We start from the raw sequence: 19,459 nt of genomic DNA, 5'->3' as shown, positions 1-19,459 counted from the left end.
AAAAGAATACTTACTTCAAAGATACAGGAAGTACAAACATGCCCTCAGCACCTTGGGGTCATAATCCTGCTATCCCACCTTAATGTTTAAGTAGGGATGGGGGTGGAGTGGGATTTAGCTCATTTCCTACATTAGTCCCTCCAAGATCAAGTCTAAAACTGATAGTACCTACTTCTATTGGGCTAAAGTACCCAAGCCTTTCTCCTCCAGGCATCACTGCTGGGCTGGATCTAACCCCTGGCGTGGATTTCTGATCTCTCACTTCCCTGAGGCTCACTCTACTCCCTGCACTTAGAATGGAAAAGAATGGATGAAAAAGCCAAAGACGTATTTCTATTTCTTAGGGCTGTGTGTCCTAGGGGTAGGGGAAAGGAGGTCCTATGTTCACTCCCCTCCTCGTTGGAATATAATCTCAACTTCACTGTGAGTAGAGTCAGTCCATGTGGTTGTTCTGTTAACATCTTAACTCGAACATATCCGGAACAATTTATCTTCCTACCTAACCCCACTTGTCGTCCAAACTTTGGTATTGTTGTTAAGGGAATCACTATCCTTCTAGTGACCAGGTTCATAATTTAGAGTCAAACTTAAATCCTCCCTGTCCCTCATCCATATATCCAACCATAACCCAGGCCTTGTCAATTCTGTCTAATCAATGTCTCTCATAACTGTCCCCTTCTCACTAGTCAACTTCCTCACCTCTCACCTTGCTGTTGTTCAGTCATTTTCAGTCATATGCTACTCTTTGTGACTTCATTTGAAGGTTCTAGTCAGACCTGGAGTGGTTTGCCATTTCCTTCTCCAGCACATTTTACAGATGAGGAAAGTGAGGCAAACGGGGATAAGTAACTTGCCCAGAGCCACACCGCTAGTAAGTGTCTATAGCCAGATTTGAACTCAGAAAGTTCTTGACTTCAGACCAGGCATTCTATCCACTGTGCCACCTTGCTACCCATTCACCTCTCACCTAGACTGTCTTATAATACCCTTGTAATTGGTCTCCCTGTCTTCTTTCTTTCCCCTTGCCAAACTCTCTACACAGCTGCCCATTTAACATTCCTTGAACATAGATATGGGTACTGAAAATCTCTAGTGGTTCCTTCTGGCCTCTAGGATAATATACAAATTCCTCAATGTGTCATTTAAAACCTTCCATAGTCTATCTCCCACCGACCTTTTCCAGACTTATCTCCTTGATTTCTTTGTTTACCCCATACTTCTTCCAAGCCAACCTTGTAGCTATTCTCTGAACTCAGGATTCCATTTTCTGTCTCTATCTTCTGAGGTTGGGGTGATAAGCCTACTTCATGTAACCTATGTAATGCGTAATACCAACTTCTACCAAGGTAAGTAAGAATCAGTCTCATCAGTTTAGATAACTAGGAGTCACATCTTCTTTACCTATGGGGTCACATGCACCATGGTCATGTACAGAAGCAGTGTGATTCCGTCTAGTCATCAGTCTTTTTTCTTTTATATTCCCTTTGATTGTGTTATCTCTGGTCTTTACTTTGTATTTCTAGAATTTTAAGCAGTAAGATGAAGTATCATCCATTTCCCACTTTACATTCTTCATTTTGAGATATTTGAGTTTTATTATTATTCTCATCCTTGTGGAAGCATCATTTAGTATATAATCTATGTTTACATGCCCTAATGGCAGCTAGATGGCACAGTGGATAGAGCATTGGGCCTGGAGTCAAGAAGACCTGAGTTCAAACCCAGTCCCAGACACTTTCTAACTGTGTGATCTGGGTTAGTCACTTAACTTCTGTCTGCCTCAGTTTCCTCAACTATAAAATAAGGATAATAATCATACCTACTGAGTAGAATTGTGAGGATCAAATGAGATATTTGTAAAGTGCTCATACTACCTATTTTATAAGGTTGTTGTAATAAAAAATAAAGTGTTCTATTTAATTGTAAGCTCTTACAGTTACTACAAAATGTGGCCAATGAATATTCTTGATTAAGTGTATGTATGCATATATGCACAGTTGAACACATGAATAAGCAAAATGATATGCACTTTGAAAAATTCAGTTACAAGTTTGTGGTATGATATGATGAAAAGAGCACCAGGCTAGGAGTCAATAGACACTGTTTCTAGTTCTGACCTGACCACTATTAACTGTGTGACCTTGGATATCACTTAACCAGAAACTCAATTTCCCACATTGATAAAAGGAGGGATTTTGAACAAATGTCCTCTAAGATATACAACCTTAAAATTGTATGAATCTCCTTAATTACTGAAAACCAACAATTTTAGACTGGAGAATATACAAATGAATACCAAGTGGTCATTCATGGGTAATAAAACATATTTAAAGTGCTTTGCAAACCTTAAATTTCCATGTAAATGCTAGCTATTAGCTATTATTCATTCAGAATTTTTAAAGTGTTTACTGTTTACCAAGCCAGTTCTTAGCTACTTGTTTGTGCCCTGGTGCCAGGAATGGTAAAGCAATGGCACCACTAGCCAGGAGCTTCTACTTGAATATACTTATATTAAGAATGGAGCTTGAAGAGAGGTAAAAGGGGGAGGGAAGGAGATGAATGCACTAAGACAATTTTTAGCTGAAAGGGAAAACTTCTTGACAATTAGAACTGTCTAAAATAGGATGAGTTGCCTCCCCAGACAGTGAATTACTTGTCACCGGAGGTTTTCAAGAAGAAGCTGGTTTTCCAACTGTTGGGAATATTGTAGATGGATGCATGCTATAGCTAGGCATTGTGTTTGAGGAGTTTTGAGATCTCCTTTGAAATCTGCTGTTCTGTGAGGAGAAAGGACTGGGGCAAGGTAGAGTTAAAGGAGATGACATGCTATCTTTTTTTTTTTTTGCTGGCTACTCCTTTTTTAAAAAATATCAGTTTTTGCCTCACACACACACACACACACACACACACACACACACACACACACACACACATTCACTCACTTGAAGAAAAGTCCCTGAAGGCTAAAAGACTCCTTGGCAAATGCTTTCACCAAATAATTTGTCCATTAAAAGGAAGTTTCTTTCATTGATACATTCTAAATTGCATAGGATTGTAGAAATAATCATAATCCACTAGATAAAATGTTTTGGGAATTACAGCACCCTATTGTTGGATTGACATAAGATTAATTTTGTTCACAAGTCCACCACACATCTTGAAATAATTGATGACATCCTGGAGTATCTCAAAAACTATTTGAGGGAATTACTTATTATAAGAGCACTTCAATATATCCAATAAAAAAACATATTATGAGCCATCCTCTGGCATATGGAGGAGCTGAAAAATATGAAAAACACTTAGATTGATATCAGACAAGCAAAAGGAACTATCTACCAGGTGTTATGCTTCAATAAAGCAGCTCATGACTTCAGTAAATATACTTAATCATATATTGTATTTTTCTCTTTCCTGTCCCCAGTGCAATAATCTTTTCTTGCTAGATGTGATTCTCTAAATTGTTCCATACTGAACTATGCTTGGAATCAGCTATTACTGGAAAAACTGGTGGAGTTTAGCAAGGATAGGAGGGAGGAAAAAAATACACACACAAACACACACACACATTATATAATGTCTTTCATGTATCAAAGATTTCTTTGAGGAATTCTTTATTAAATTATATTATGGGGGTTGATTTCCCACTTGATCTCACTTTTCCAAGTATTTAATACATTTTGAGGTCTATCTGACAGCTGCTGTGGTAGCAGCAACATCACCACCAGAAATACTAGAACCCACTTTGAACCAGGTCATAGGAAACATAAATTTCCTTCTCATTTCACCCCGACTCCCATAGTCTCTATTCTTAGATATAGTAGTAGAAGGAATAGGATACCTCAGACAGTGATAGACGATGAGCTTCATCAAGAATAAGCAGTCCCAGGTTAATGTCAAGTCCTTTTTTTTTCCATTGGGTTTCGAGACTGCTTGAGCAGGGGAGTGCTATTGAAGGTTTACTTAAAAATTGGTATAACACAGTTCCTCTGCATCACCTTCTTAAATGTCTGTGAATTTTAAGACATCTGTACAGAATGGTACACTGGTACACACCAGTAGAAATAAGACTGCCACAACTCTTCCTAGGACAGACAGAAGGTAGCAGAAATTGTCTGCTCTGGACTACGCTATAGGAAAAGGAATTCAAATGACAGATTTTTTGTATTTTTCAGGACAATCTTTTCCCTTCCTTTTTCCCCCTTCTTATTTTGTAACTGAGACTTCAGTGAGTGAAAAAAACAAACAAACAAACAAAACAGGAGTACAGGTAACTGAAAACACCTTGAAGAGAAAAATGATGAGGGTGGAAGTCAAAACAACTAGGAGAGTCTAATCCTGGAGCAGGGTGGGCAATGGAGATCCAGGAAGAAGAAAAAGATCCAGAGATGCTAAGACTGACAGGTATTGTGAATATTGTTTGGTTGATGAGCTCATGGCATCTGTTTTCTTTGTCTGCCTGTATTTTTAGCCCACACTCAGTGAGTGGAAGTCCCATTGTTTTTCATCCTCACTTTCTCTTTTTAGCTCATGAGTCTTTGTCAAGGAATACATTCCCTTTCCATCTATCCCTTTCCGTGAGTTGTGTCCCATCCATGTCTAAAAATTGGTAAGAGGATAAGAAGGAAGGAAGCAGATGTTTGGGGCTTTTCAGTATGTATGTGTGTAAAACAGAGGAGAACATTCCAGGCATTTGCAGGTTTAGTATCCCCATGTGGTCAACAGGGCTACTGCAGTCTCTTAGGAAAGAGCTGTACTTCAAGTATTCACTGGAGAGTAATTGATAAATCCTGGACTAGCTACTCAAGTATAGAATCAACCTGTGGGCAGTTCAGATAGTGCTCTCAGCTAACTATATTCCCATACCTGATAATTAACACAGTGGCATACTGTATTCCTGAGAGTGTTTAAATCACACAACCAAAGATCTTCACGTGTGGTCTCATATCATATTAACAAAATGTTTGACAAAGTAATGGGAAAAATATGATTTTTAGGTTGAAAAGCTGAAGAATGAGAGTGTGGAGAAAATGGAAAATGGATTTAAGATCAGAAAAAAATAGTTAAATTTCCCTTCAAGGGGTTCAAAAACTGGCTTTATCGTACTATAAATGTATGATCTTCTCTTAATTCCATGCTACTTGCAATTGCCAAATATCTCACTGGTCTTGCCATGCCACAGCACCATCCTGTGTTTCTCTGCTACCTTTGAATTAATATACAAATTCCCTGCCTTAGCATGCAAGGCCCTCTATATCTAGCTCCAATCTACCTTTCCAGATTCTTTCACATTACCTCTGAAAATGTCACTATCACTTCCGTACCCCTCCCATTTAAATGAATATGCCCTTATACACCTTATGTTCAGTTCAAATTGTACAACTAGCTGTTCCCTGAATTTAAAATGTCATTCACACTTCTACGAATTTCTGCATGAGCCAATGCCAAGTGCCTAAAATGCACTTTCTTTTCACATCTACCTGTCATAACCCTTATCTTCTTTAAAGGCTGAGCTGAAGTATCATCTCTACATTGCCTTGTCTCTCTATGCTAAAACACACAAACACACACTCACATACACACACAGAGAGCTGAACATGTTCTGTCCCCTCTCAAATTTTCCTAGAAGGTATTGTTTGGCTCTCTTCCTGGTCCCATCATACTCTATGTTGTATTTTCTTATCTGTATACAGTTTCTCCACCCCCAACTCTCTTGTCCTGACAAATTTCTGAAAGTTAGGGATTGTCATTGTTCTATGTGAGGTCAGTACCTAACATGGTGCCTTGCCCATAGTGGGTACTTAATAAATATTTGGTGAATTGAATTAAAGTCACTTTATAATTTTGGGACTCAATTTCTTTATATGTTAAATGAATTGTTCCAGCTCCACATCTATGAGCTTATAAATCTTATGCTAAAATATCTAATTCACGCCCACTGAATGACATAATATTATTGGTATTATTGGTTCTGACCCTGACAAATGGTTAGCAATCATCTTTTTTTCAAAGGTCAATCTAGGCTGTGGTTCTTTAAAACACACCAGGCCAACTAACCTCTCAGCTATATCCCAATCAACCCCACCTCCTTCCAACTGAAATCTGATTCTTCTCTGGTTCCTCCTACCAACTCCTAGGATCAGTACTTCCTGGGATTACCATAAATCCTCCACATTATTGGACCCCGCCAAGGCTCAATCATAGTATTTTGTTGTTGATCAGTTGCACCCAACTCTTCATAACCCCATTTAGGATTTTCTTGACAAAGATACTAGAGTGGCCATTTCCTTCTCTAACTCATTTTATAGATGAAGAACTGAGGCAAGCAGGGTTAAGTGACTTGCCTACAATCACACAGCTAGTAAGTGTCTGAAGCCAGATGTGAACTCAGAAAGAGGAGTCTTCTGGATCTTAGACCTGGCACTCTATCCACTATGCCACCTACCTACCTCCCAAATTATAGTATACTTCTTTGCAATACTTCTGATTGGACATCTTTGGAAAATGTCCTAGACTACCTCCCTTCCTTAGAGGTCACATAGACCATCCCTGACTGAAAGAAATCATAACTAGCAGCACAGAGGATTCACCTAGGTGACTCCAGACAAACTGTAGATATTTATTAGCAAACACATTGCCCTTGAAAATATCTCATTTTGCCTCCCAGCCACCTAACACCAACTACCCTTTCATCTATTCCAGGTGATCTCCTCTCCCAGGCTGAATCTAGCCCTCACCAATCTCTTTTTTTTCTGTATTTTCAAGGACAAAGCACAGAATAATATCTGTTTCATGAAGTTCTCTGATCTAGTAGCCAAAGTAGGATAATCTTTCACCAGCAGAGATCTGGCAACTATATGTTTTGAGTCTCTGAAGTGTTTTATTGAATTAAAAAAAAAAAGTTAAATAATGAGTGAGAACTCATGCCACTCAGGCTCACATCAATCAGGTTATCTAATCATCACAGATAAAATAACGTATAGCTGCATTGTAGGAGACCTCAGTCTGTTCCTTTTGGCCTTTTAAGTTTAAAATCAATTGTTTCTATAGCACTATGACAAATAGCATGTTCCCTTAAACAGTTTCCTTTTAATATGGAAATATGTGTGCTAAATGTGGATAACCTGCTTGTGCTATTTGAAGCAACAGCTTTATGAGTTTTCTGTCCAAAGTTTAATTAGCTCTTCTGCACTTTGTCTCCTTTTCAAAATGGCAGTTATTTCCATTTTCATTTGGGTTAAGAAAAAGGTTGAGATGTATGTTTAAAACATCAACTAGTCACAAAAGAGTAGGAACTGCCTCATTTATTCTGCCAGGAAGAGTAAATTGGTTGGAAAGATATCAACACTGAAAAGCTGTCAATAACTTTTTTGGCTGTTGTTGTTCAAAAATTGTTATTACCATTTGAGCCGTGTTTTAAAACAGACCAAAATACAGTGAAGAATCATAACTTTGGAAATAAATTCCTATGTAATGAGGCAAAATTGTTTTTATCTTATTTTTTCATCAGTGATCTTCCTCCTACACAAAAATATTAATGTCCACTGGAACTTCACTAGACTGACTGTCAATTAGTTATTGAGTAGAAATCTGAATAATGTGAGTCTCATTCAAGAGGCTGCATTACCTCAAGTACCAGTGAAGTGGTACATCTTTATGATGTAGGAGAAAAACTATGGGAATAGAAGGCAGGAGACACATTCTAGAACTGGCTTTGTTACTAATTATCAGTGTGACCTTAAGCAAAATCATTTACCTTTTTAAGACCTCTGCTTTCTCATCTGTATAGGCTTCTGTGGTTCCAAAACAAAGGAATGAAGCAAAGTAGACCAAACAGACGACCAGTTGAAGAAAGCCCATCACTGTAGAATAGTATGTGGTATGATCAAAGGAGCACTGGACTAGAAGACCTGAATTTGAATCCCAGCTCTTCCCTTTACTATCTGTGTGACCTTTGGCAAGTCACTTATTATCACTGATGAACAGTTTCTTCATCTGTAAAATGAGTTTACTAAACTTGATGGCTTATGATATCCTTCCAGTTCTAAATCTATGGTCTTGCATCTAAGACTTCACATGATTCCCAAGAATGTTAATTTTTTCATATGGTTTACCACTGTGCTATCTTCTCCTCTATAGACTGCAGAATGTCTCGTTGTGCAGGCCTACTTTACAATTTACAAAGTCCTTTTCTCACAACATCCCAATGAAGTATAATATGTAAATTTTATTGTTCCCATTTTAAATATGGGAAGATTGAGGTTAAGGGGATATATTCTGCCCAAGGTCGAATCACTATTGTCAAGAATCAGAGCTAAAACTCAAATCCCAGTCACATCTTTTAACTCAAAGTTTTGTGTTCTTTCTAGTAGAACATCCTACCCTGCTCTGTGCACATGCATGTCTGCTACAATACACAAAAGGTCAGTAGGACTCAAAAGAAAAGTTATTTTAGTCTTTAAATCTCCTTTTCCAAAAGCGGTAAAGTGCACTAATGAATAGATTGAATGCTTTGAAAACCATCAAAAAGGAAAATGTACGCACACACACACACACACACACACATAATTAGCTTCCATTAGCAAAAAAAAAATATTACAAAGTTCTGCTCTCATTTTTTAAACTGTTGACTTGAAGCCAATTTCTCATTTGTTTCATTTTTCTCATCCTGCTCTGGCCTGAGTTCAGAACTCCCATTGACATCCAAAGGGAGCTTTGCACTTGTCTCAGCTTCAAGAGCACAGAACAGGTCATGGAACAAGGTTTTTGTGCTCCTTATTATCTCTGAAAGGGCAGTCTTCAGTCTACAGAGTAGATAGAGCATGATGGATTTATTGTCATTGATAGCTACCATTTATATGGACTATGTGCCTAATACTACACTAGATTGGAAGAGAATGAAGAAGTGAAACAAAAAGGTCAATTTCTTTCTAGAAGAAACTCATAATTAACAGACAGATCATCTGTGATTACATTTGTATAGGGAACTGCCATAGTGCAAATGCCCTTCACCAACTCTTTAACCTACCTTCATGTCATTTTAGTTCTTCACTCTCACACTCACCTCACGTACCCATTTTTTTTTACCTTCTCTTTCTCCACATCATCTCACATATATATTCCCTCCTAACCACTCACAGTTCAAGTTAGGCCCTTGTCATCTCTTACTTGGATTATTGTTTTTCCTGCCTCAGCTCTTCCCATTCTAATCCATCCTATCCAGAGTTGCTAAAGTGATTTTCCTAAAACATGGGTCTGGCCACATCTTCTACCTCCTCAGTAAGCTCTAATGGCTCCCTATTTCCTCAACAATTAAATAAACACTTCATTGTTTGGCACTTAAAGCTATTCATAACCTGGCCCCTTCTTATCTTACTACTTGTCCTTCCTTTGCACCCTATGATTCAATGATTCTGACTTGCTTTCTGTTCCTCAAACACAACATTTTATTTCCCCTCTCCATGGCTTTGTACTGGGTATTCACCATGACTAGAATATTCTCAGTCCTCACCTAAACCTTTCTTTCTTTTCTTTTTTTTTTAAATGATACTATTTCCTTTATTTATACAAAATAGTGAATAATCATACCCTGGCTAAGGAAAAGGTGGTGGTTTAGGTTTTTAAAAAAGTACTTTTTTCCTGAAGTATCTATTTTGAAAGCTTCAGACTCGTAGCCTTAGCTATGAGTGGATGTGGTAGGGTTGGGGTCAGTAGTTTTAGTAGCCTTGGAATCATTGGGATTCATGATCTTGGAATCAGACTTGGTGGCCTCAGGATCAGACTTGGTCACCTTACCTTCAGACTTGGCTGCCTTAGAATCAAACTTGATAGCCCTGGTGATCCTGAAGACCTTGGTGTCAGATTTGGTGGCTTTGGGGCCACATTTGATGGCCTTGGGGTCAGCCTTAGTGAACTTAGCATGAGATTTGGTGACTTTGTGGTCAGTGGGCTTGTCAGCCCCAGGGTTTCTGGACTTGGTAGTCTTGGGGTAAGTGGTTCTGCCAACCTTAGAGTGGGGCTTTGTCATCCTGGGGCCTGGGTATTGGGAGGCCATCTTGAGCCTGAGCAGCTTGTCCTTGGAGGCTTTGATTCTCCAGGACTTGATGGCTTCTACTCAAGCCTTGATGGCCTTTTTGTTCCTGGCCTGCATCTTCCCCAGTCCCTTCTTGTGTTTCTTGAAAAAGCAAATGTTTCTCAGAAATTTGGGGTCAACCCCTTTCAGAGACTCATATCTCTGTGACATGGGTTTTTTGATGCCATTTCTGTGCCATTTTTGTGATTGGTGGTGGGTAGTATGATTCTTAGAGTTAGCCATCTTTACATTGCTACCTGCACTAACAGGCACTCCACAAACTGGAAGGGGCTAAGAGGAAGAGAAGGAAACACCTACACTTTCCAAAAGCTCTAGCTTCCTTTAAGACTCATTTTGAATTCTACCTTCTTTAGAAGCCCTTTCCTAGTTTCTCCAGTTACTAGTCTCCTTTTTTCATAATGCTATCTTCCATCTACTCACTATGTACTTGATATGTAGATCTGTGTATGTATATTTTGTCTCTATTAGAATGTATGCTCTGGAAAGCAAAGGCCATTTTTCTTCATAACTCTAGCACTTAGCACAATACCTGGTACATATCACTTAATAAATGATTTTTGATGGCTAGGGAATAAACTTAGGGACAGAGGTTAAATGACTTCAGCCAGGTCATATAGCTAATCTGTATTAGAGGAGAAATTTGAATACAGGTCTTTTTGACTTAAAGTTTAGCGCTCTGTCTATAGTACCTCTTAAGTTTTTTTTTTAATTGATATGTTTTGCTTTAATGGTATCTTAATTTGAAAATTACCTTCCATTGCAAGCCCTGCCTTCCCAAACAAATGAAAAACAGTACAGCAAAAATAACCAGCACATGGATCACAACCCTCTCAGGTTTTGCTAAGGATATACATCCCATGCTTTATAGGCATTATCCCCTCTTTCCCAAACTTAGCTTTACAGATTAAACAATACCTGCCTTCCTCTCTAGAGACGTGGGAAAGGGAAGAACATCGTAATGCTGTCAATTCAAAAGTAGAGACTCTAGGAGCTATAGAGTCATAGGATTATAAATTTAGAGCTGGATGGGACATTAAGGATCATCAAACCTAATCCTCTCATTTTATAGATGAGAAAGCTGAGGCCAGATACATTAAGTCACTTGCCTGGTGTCACACAGTTAGTACTTATCTGAGGCAGGACTTGAACCCAGATCCTCCAAGTCAATTGCTTTGTCCATTCTTTCATGCTGCCTCCATTGCCATTAAGGAAACCAGTGTCTAACTATCTGGCCCCAGAGCTATTTTTTCATGGGTACTTGGTACACAAGTGAATGATGAGAGCCTCTGGACTACTAGATCTTCTTTCCTGCCGCCATCATCCAATTCAACTTCCATTGCTACAGATAGAGGCACCTGAAGTGGTGAGGGCAAGAGCGACTTGCTTATCACCACTAAAACTGGCTCCTATGGCAGTGTCAGAAACTGATGTACTAAAGATCCTTTTGTACCTATAAGGGAAAAAAAACAATAATCAATCATTTAAAGAATTACACAGGCTCAAGTCCTGATTTATCCAAGCAAATTTTAATGAGGCAGTATGGTGTAGTGGATACACAGTTGGTCTTGAAGCCAAGAACACTCGGGTTTAAGTCTCCTCTCTGACAAAGGCTGTGTGGCCCTGAGCAAGTTATTTTGTCCCTTGGTGTTCTAGGCAACCCCCAAGAATATAAAATATTAAGAAAGTAACAATCTGCATTGGTAAAGGAGGTTTCCCCACCCAGTGAGTTCCCTATATCAATGAAATCAGAGGTTCAGTCCACATATCCTTAAGTTTCTGCAAAGGAAGGGACATTTGCTTTCATGTGTGTTGTTTTGTTTTTCCTATTCGTGGGGATAAAAGGATGAGCTACAAAATGATGAGTAGGAAGAAGGCCAAGGAGGGAAAGGTGGGGCAACATGAACAGATGGGAGCAAGGTGAGGAATAAGGCATAAAAGCAGATAGGCAATGGGGAGGGGAAGTACCATAAAAAGGAGGAATACAATGAAAAGAGTAACACCATTGATTATATGCCTATGAGGGACAGCACCACTCTTCTCCCCGCACCATGATGCTCAGTGCACTCCTCTGGGTATGTTGCTTTCTCAACACTCTGTCTGGCTCTGTGCCTTTTAATGAATGATGGCAGAAGGCTTCAGTTTATCTCCCATGCTGCTGACAAATGTGTCTTAGCTCCAATCAAAGGGGCAGGATCTGCCAGTCTTTCCAAATCATTCAGTTGTTTTGGCTTCTCTTCTAAGGTTGCTAGAAGGAATACCAATAATTTATCGGTGTCTTGGGGAATTTTTAGATGGGAGCACTTGTCCATGGGGAACAAGACAGAAGCTACTTTCTTGTGTCATACAAGGCATTAAAAAAAGTTTGGGGAGTTCAATGCTTTTCAATTGCCATGTTCCTAAGCTGGAGTTTGAGACTTAGAAAAACTCAAATGAGAGAAGGGAGGCTTATTTGTTTTTAAAGACCTAAAATCTGCTGCCTTATATTAGTGCAATGTTTAAGGGTGAGGTGATTCTCATGGAGCCATCTTAAAGTGGAATTATCATTAGAGCACATTCAGACCAAGATCTATTTAGGGATTACCACTGTATAATGAGGTCATATGGCTAATAATAATAGTAATTACAGTTAATGTACAATTCTTAGACAGAGTCATGCCTCAGTTCACCAGTGCAAAGGTTTTGTGGCACTCATTAAAAAGGAGTTCTTCAAATTATTTAGATATTAGAACAATATTTTCCTAAATAATAAAGGGAAATACAGCCTTCTAAACTTTCATCATCATCATCATCATAGCTAATTTATATAGAACTTACATGTGAAGGCATTTTGCACAGTTCTTTACAATTATTGCCTCACTAGATCCTAACAACAACCCTAGGAGGTAGGTGCTATTATGATTCCCACTTATTATCCCTCAGATAATAAGACTAGAAGTTACAGAGGAAGGGGAGGAAGGGAAGGGAGGAAGGAAGGAAGGAAGGAAGGAAGGAAGGAAGGAAGGAAGGAAGGAAGGAATGAAGAACTAGAAGTGCTTTACAAATATTATGTTATTTAACCCTCACAACAACCCTGGAAAGTTAGATGCTATTATGATCCCCATGTTTTAGTTGAAGAAACAGAATCAAATAGAAGTTAAGTGATTTGACCAGGGTCACACAGGTAGTAAGTGTTTAAGGTCAGATTGAAACTCGAGTGTTCTTGACTCTGCACTATCCAATTTTAAGTTTTGTTTTTTTTATTCATGGAGAGAATTTCCATACATGGAGATCCCTGTTAAATTATGGATCCATCCCCATCTCACCTCCCTCCCTCAAATCTACAACAAACAGGAAAAAAGTAAGACCATGGAGACCAAGAAGGCACCTGTATAGGGTATTTCTATATGTATATGTACTTCTAGAGCCACTGTATATCTACAGCTAACAACCATTACATTGAGGGGTGTGTTGGAGCCAGTTTTAACCAGACAAAAGCCATTGTTGAATTTTCATAGTGAGCATTTAAACCTCAGAAAGAACTGCAATTAAGGATTTTATTTATTGTTTTGTTAGTTGGAGGGGGGAGAAGTGTTAATAATGTAGGTTAAATTTATGTGTATACCTTTATTTGGGGGGTTATGTGCATACCTTATTTTGGCGGGGGCAGGGGGAAAAGGAGGAGATGAGATAGCACCTTATTGTCAAAAATTTACTCAGAGAAGCCTGTATTGCACAATAAATGTATATTGAGTGTAATAGAAATATGGTAAAAAGCTCAAGGAATGAAATCACCAGAATAGAGGCTGGGAGATAACAACAACAACAGCAATAATAATAATATCTGGCATTTATGTAGCACTTTAAATTTTACACAGTGCTTTATATCCTTTATCTCATTTGAACCTCACAAAACCCATTTCCATACTACCAAGACTCAATATATCCTGCTCTTTATCCACAAAGGAAATTTCACAGCATAGCAACAGAATGCAGCAAATGCAAAATTGGTGTTGGAACTATTTATTTCATTTAGCCTACAGTACCATGAAACAGATCAGGATAGGAAGTAGAAGTCTTCATATATTTTATGAACTCCTCAATAAATCAATAGATCAGGTCTTGAAACTAACCTGCATGGAAAACTCCTGAATAAGAAATGTCTGAAGAAGCTAGCTTAAGAGATTCTGTGAATATCTAATTGTTTCTTGTGAAATACGAAGTCTAAGAGTATTAACCACAGTGTCCTTTGAAATTCCACAGCCCTCAAAGGTCCCATTCTGGAAAAAAATTTCAGATGCCCATCACTTGGGAAAAAAAGGCAAATGAAATGGAATCATAAAGGCAGAATTGCAAGAATATTTTCTAATGGAAAAAATGCACAACATTTTCCATCAAGAAGTTTAATCTGATGATGTCCTGAGTCATGGATAGGAGAGGGAATAATTAGAAATGGGGAAATCTGTGTAAAAGTCCAAATGAGAGGTACCAAGGTCCTTAACTAGAATAGAAGCATTGGGAATAGAACATAAGGGGCAGATGTGAAGCGTATTGCAGAAGTGAACTCACCAAGTTTCAGTGGCTCATTGGATTACAAGGTGAGGGAATGGAAGGATAATTCCTCAATAGCACATAGAAAGGAATCTTTAAAGGTGGTATTTCAAGTATCTGCAATAAGCTAGTGCAGAAGACATAAGGAATTCATTGCTGAGTCCATCAAATTCATTCATTCACTCACTCAAAAATATTTGCTAAACGCTAATCATGTACAAAGAAGGCACTATACCGTGCTACTCTTAGAAAATAGAAAAATAGATAAAAGACCATGTAAGTATTACCTAACTCCTTATCAGCCCTAGCCATAACCTAGATTCCCCCCATGGAACAGTGTGGAAAATAAAACAGCCCAGAGCTCTGGATAAATGTAGTTATGAAACAAGTAGCTCATTTGTGGATTTGTTTTAAATGGTCAAGTGAATCTCCTTGATTACCTCCACTGTGAATAGGGCATACAGAAGTACCAGCCAAGCGCTTGCCTTCTCTTATACTTGCTTAAAGCTATTTCTTCTAATAAGTTCAGCCTCTTTGTGAAGCCCTCTTGCATCCTTGTGACATGCTTCCTCTTTCCCAGTTTATCTTAGAACCTTTGCAAAGGAAATCCATACAGTTAGCAGACCAGTGTTACAGAATACTTTAATTTTCTACAAATGAATTGGATGCAATTACCGGTTCGAAAGAAAGCCAACTAGATTCAAAGAGCAGAGGATCATTATCAAAAAGGAAAAGAAAATGAACCATGTTTATTTCTATTTCTATTCTTGCCTTTGCTACTGTGACATTTTATCAATGGCATAAAAATGGATAAGATTTCCTATAAAGAGCAAATGGTTACCTTTTTGAATACTATGCAATTACAAGTGATTTACTCCATAATTAATCAATGTGGGCTGCTCTAGTTGTGCATTTATAGCCTACTCAAATGTGTCCTCAATAACGATGGCTACCAAATTGCCTTTTCATTCCTTTCAAGATATAATGGGTGCAGGCACTCATGTAAACTGACAACCATATGCAACACTCAGATTGTAGGGAGGAACAAACCAAGATTGTTTACCTTATGATTTAATTTCATAGCTAAATTTGTTATAATAATTTGATTTAAGGCTGTAATTTGAAAAAGTGATAAACATCATTGAAAAATAAAACTGGTTATGATAAATCTAGACTCTACCATGGAAGACACAGGACTTTATATCATATTTCTAATGTATCAAAAAAGGAATAAGAGCATTTCCCTTGCTTCATTTATGAACTTCATTTGACTATCTCAATTTAAACTAGTTCAGAAAGTACTTATATGAGGATAATGTCTAAGTAACATATCATAACCCATATTCCAAAAACAAAACTTTGTGGTCAAGCCCTAAAAGACCAGTCCTAACTAAAAGACAATCACAAAATTAATTTCAACCTAATCTATCCAAATTGCAGCATTTTGAAGAATTTATAAAATTTTCATTTTAAAAATGCAATAGATTGCCTGTCATTGGAGGGATTATGTAGCATGTACAGCAGCTATTCCCTGGTAAAACCATCTCAGCAGACTAACTAAGCCAGTTTGAAGGTAACCAACAGGCCTCAAAACCATTGGAAAGTTAGGGGAATGTCTACCCCCAGCATATGAAGAGTTCCCCCACTGTAATGGGTAGATGAGAACAATTTGTTCCAATGGCCAGGAAAGTGGCTGAACTAGGTGCTGCAAAACAGTTAGAACTTGTTCTGACATTGAAGATGCCAAGGTCCATGTGAACCAGGCCATCACCAGTCCTCCTAACTTTTGTCTTGCCACTGGAATTAGATGACTCTAGAAGAGAGCGGGAAGGTAATGACTTTGTGCAACTCTGCCTCACTTCAATCTAATTCACACAGAAGTCATGACATCATACTGTGATGTCATTTATTCTCTTCAAAAGGAAGGTCAAACAACACCTTCACAGTCTTGTTATGAGACTCAAAAAAGATAGCATTTGCCCTCTGGGGCCAAACAAAAGAAATCTAATCCCTCTTCCACTTGAAGATTTCCATTATTGCCCCACCATTCCCTAAATCTTCTTTCTAGACTAACCATTCTCACATTCTTCAACCAATCTCCATATATTATGATCTTGAGGCTGTTTAGCATCTTGGCTGCCTCCTCTAAAAGTTCCATATTTACAACATTATTTCAAAAATATGATGACCAGAATTGAACATAATATTTCAGCTGTGTTCTGAGCAGGGCAGAATATGACATCCCTGGTTAAGAATACTAGTGCAGTCTGAAATTGCATTACTTTTCTTAACTTCCATATAGCACTATTGACCTCTATTGAGTTTTCAGTACACTTCAGATCTTTTTTCAGATCAATTAAGAAGTGAAATACCTCAGTTATCTCATGAGGTCTTCTGCCAACACTATAAACATCTAGGTGAGACCTTTCAAACTCACAGCAGGAGAGAGTACCAAATCTTGATTAAGAATTATGCAAAAAAAAAAAAAGGACAATGAAGGACCCAAGACCCCAAACTTAGTCAAACCACAAGAAGACTGAAAAAAAAACAAACAGTAATTCCTACAGAATCTGGGACTTAATCTTAGCCAATGCATTTAGGTTCAAGCAGGGCCTGCCTATACCATCTAAGAGTATGTAAATAAATAATCTTATGATCCAATCCAAAAACTGAGGCTTAAGATATAAGTAAAAAGAGAAGAATATCAAACAATATGAAGAAATACCTTGCACTGAGAGAAGCCCAAGACGTAAAACCCCAGCAGAAAAGTGTGACTGAACAAGTACAAATAGAGCTGCAGGAAAAACAGTGTCCTGACCATGAGAACTACTAGAGGATTCAAAAGGAAATATTAAAGGAAACAATAGCTTGGGAGGAAAGAAATGCAAAGAAACAATAGCTTTGAACAGATGTTAGTAAGCCTTAACCAAGAATTAAACTCCCTGAAATTTAAAAAGAGGTCAAATAAATTTCATGACTTTTAAAGTCTCTTCCAGTTCTAGGCTTGTGGTCATAATAGATCTTATCTTCCTTGATTCTTTCACATTTTAAAGGATGGAATCATATTAATTCAGGAAATTAACTGCTGCTTTGGACACAGACAGAGGAATGTGTAGAAGGTTTCACCTGAAGAACTGAAGGTAGGTATTTAGAGATAGAAAGCTCTTACATAGGGAGGGTATTGAATCATCTTCTTTACAGGATAAAATCAGTAACTAGGAAGATAAGTTTTAGAAATAAAGGGCAGGAATCTATAAGCACTATTGGAAGAGGAAGTCAGATCCAAACAAGAATTGCAATAACATATAAGGCTTTTTCTATTGTGATGCAAGTTTCCAAGGACCCTCGAAGGTAGAAAGAATCTTAAGATCATCTAGTCCAGGGATTCTTTGTTTTTTATTAATTTATTTTGATTTATCAACAATCACTTCCATAAGCTTTTGAGTTTTAAATTTTTCTCCCCCTCCCTCCCCACCTCCCTCCCCAAGACAGTGCGCAATCTGATATAGGCTATACATATACATTCCTATTAAACATATTTTCACATTAGTGATGTTTAGTCCAGTGATTCTTAATCTAGAGTCCATAAATTTGTTTTATAAAAAAAATTTTGATAATTATTTCAATATAATTGATTTCCTTTGTGATCTTCTGTATTTTATTTTATGCCATTAAAAAACATTATTCTGATGGGGGCTTCACCAAATTATCAAACGAGGTCTAAGACACAAAAACTGCTCTAGTCTACATTTCTCATGTAACTGAAGTTGGAATTGTTCAATATTGGTAGGAATAGTGGGCAGAGAGTAGTAAAGTTTCAAGAATAACAAAGAATTCTCTTAACTTGGAACACTCATCTGTTCTGTGGCCATAGGCATGGGCATAGGTTTATATTATGCCCAGTCATGTAAACTTGATCTGCTCTCCAGCTTTCTTCAAGCTCTTTAAGCTGGAGAGATACCACTATCACCACCACTCTTATTGTTCTCCATGGCAATTCTAAGTGGTAGCAGACAGATTGGCAATAATGAAGTGGCGGCTCCTTTATCCTATGACATATTATGAAAGAGCTATGAGGACTTAACTGAACAAGGGAATAAGAAAAGATATAAGGAGACTCTCAGAAAACCTTTTTCAGACAGAGAGGTTCATGAGAACATATAGAAATTTTTTAAAAAGTTAACCTAAAGTTATGATTGAGAAATCACTGAAAGTTCTAATTCAAATTAGACTAGCCTGATACAGATGAGTCATGGTGACCTACCTGGCCAGATTAGGAACTTTGATGCCCATTTGACCCAGTTATCTCAGAGAAATGCAGTGCAATTTCAATTCAATTCTGTTAAATCAAGAAAGGTATATTGAATATCTACACAAACAACACACTGTGAGGATCAAAAAAGGTCATTGTGGTAAAGTGAATAGAGCATTGAATTGAGCATCCAACATGGTTTGAAATATCAGATCAGCTACTTATTACTTATTTGATCTTGGGCAAGTTATTCAACTTCCTCAGCCTCAGTTAACTCATTTATAAAATGAGGAGGGGAAAGTGTATTAGAGGACCTCTAAGGTTTCTTCCAGCTTTAAATCTACGATCCAATAACTTATAGTCCTTGGCATTAAGGAACTTACAATATAGTAGACAAGAAAAGATATGTATATGATTACTATACAAAGTGGAATGTGATAAATGGGGTCAAAATTATTCTGTTTGGGCCAAGACAGTTACACTAAGATCATAATAACATGTATTTAGAAGGGGAAGCACCATAACAGAGCATGGAATTCTACTCCCTCATTTGACAGATAAAAAATACTGAGATACAAAGAGATTAA

At 37.8% G+C, this 19,459-nt stretch overlaps 1 pseudogene; it reads right to left on the bottom strand.

Moving 5' to 3' along the window:
- Positions 1-9,676: 9,676 nt before the first annotated feature.
- On the bottom strand, positions 9,677-10,315 carry LOC114023822 (annotated as a pseudogene).
- Between the last annotated feature and the right edge of the window lie 9,144 nt (positions 10,316-19,459).

This window comes from Vombatus ursinus, unplaced genomic scaffold (assembly GCF_900497805.2).
Source record: "Vombatus ursinus unplaced genomic scaffold, bare-nosed wombat genome assembly UNPS02014818.1, whole genome shotgun sequence".
NCBI classification, from domain to species: domain Eukaryota; kingdom Metazoa; phylum Chordata; class Mammalia; order Diprotodontia; family Vombatidae; genus Vombatus; species Vombatus ursinus.
This window is presented reverse-complemented; position numbering and strand designations above follow the sequence as displayed.